We start from the raw sequence: 1,827 nt of genomic DNA on the forward strand, positions 1-1,827 counted from the left end.
CAGCAATTATGAGTGCACATCGGGCCTTTGTGCCCAAGGCCGGGCTTTGTGGGCGCCGAGACTGCCCAGCACCTGCCCCTCAGAGGTGGCAGATGGCAGGAATTGGCAGCAATATGGAAGTTTGCCTGAATGTGGTTGCGCCACAAATGGACATCTTTTATTTCTTCCTGGGGGTAGGGAGCTGAAGAGAGGGGATTAGTGCTGGATTAACACCCATCCACAACGCTGCCCTACTATGTGCTGGGTTAAAGGCCTACTATGTCCTTTACCAGGAGTCTAAGGAGGAGCCTCACCGAGAAAGGAAATGGCGTGTGTTACTTGGAACAAGAAATAAATCTCTTGACATTCAAATTTGTTTCACCGACAGGTGGCAAGACCAGTTGTCATACTTCTGGGCTTCACCCGTAGAGACTGTAGATGCCACATGGTGTCCTGAGGGGCTCCTTCCCTCCAAACACCCCACAGAACCCCCCTCCCTGTCTCACCTGACTCCTGGGGTACCCCCAGGCTGGTGCAAGCTTTGAGAGGTGCTCTTTATCTCATGGGTTGCTGTTTTCCTGACCCACGCTTCATGGGCTGCATCTCAGGCTCAAGGGGCCAGTACAGCATGGCATTGTCAGTCTACCCATGGAGTGGAAGCTAGTTTGTGTCCCCTGCAGAGTCAGGCCATGGCGTTCCCACCCCAGGATGCTCAGGCAGAATCCTGTGGGGTGGAGCCTCTTGGACAGTGCTCCCCAGAATGCTGGTTCGTGTCTTTCCATCATTGTGAACTGGTCACAAAGGAAGGAAGGAGCCCGTTCAATGAAGTCAGATCTGAAGGTGAGTTGGGAGGAAGCCCGGACTACAGTCCTCATCTCCACCACAGAGCTTCCCAGACCGGAAGAACACCAGTGCTTCAGAGACAGTTCATCTGAGCTTCACGCGGCCATCTCTATATCAGCCTGCTCTCAGATGATATCTGGACCGCTTATGCATTTTTTTTCCTTCTAAATAAGGCATTTGTCCACATCACATCTGAGTTTCAACTTGTCCTTGACTCTCTACACAGCAATTCCCCCATCCTGCCCCTGCTCCTCATCACTCATGCTCTCCTTGATTCTCAGTTCCTTGCTTTGTTGTGTTGGCCTTGACCTACCTCCTTTACAAACCGAGTGCTTTGAAGCTGTAGCTGCAACGCTGCCCTAATCTGTGGAATGAATTGTGCACATACAGATGAAGATCCACTTGAGAATCTCCTAGAGTCCCTTGGTTTTCCATTTATCTTAGTCCATTTGGCTGCTGTGACAAAGGCCCATAAACCATACAGCTTAAACCACCAACATCTGTTTCATCCAGTAACAGATGCTGTAAGTCCAAGACAGAGGTACCTGCAGATCTCATGTTCAGGGCTGCCCCCTTCCTCGAGTGCAGGTGATTGTCTTCCCACACTGTCCTCACAAGGTGGAAAGCTGAGACAGGGACAAATTTGCCTTCTCTTCTTCTCTTCTCACTCTCTCTCTCTCTCTTTTTTAACTGAGGGGTGAGTAATAGGGCTTAAACCCAAAGCCTTGGTGTTTATCAGTCAAGTTCTCTTACTGCTGAACCATGTCTCCAGTCCTTTTTGTGCCAGGACTGGGGCTTCAACTAAGGGTCTGGGCACTGTCCCTGAGCTTTTTTTCTTTTCTTGTCTTTTCTTTATGCCAGTTCTGGGCTTTAAACTCAAGGCCTAAACACTGTCCCTGGGCTTTCTCAAGGCTAGAGCTCTACCACTTGAGCCACAGCACTTCCGGCTTTTTTCTACATATGTGGTACTGAGGAATTGAACTTGGGTCTTCATGCTTGCTAGGC

This window comes from Megascapheus bottae, chromosome 7, assembly GCF_031878675.1.
Source record: "Megascapheus bottae isolate mThoBot1 chromosome 7, mThoBot2.hap1, whole genome shotgun sequence".
Classification (NCBI taxonomy): domain Eukaryota; kingdom Metazoa; phylum Chordata; class Mammalia; order Rodentia; family Geomyidae; genus Megascapheus; species Megascapheus bottae.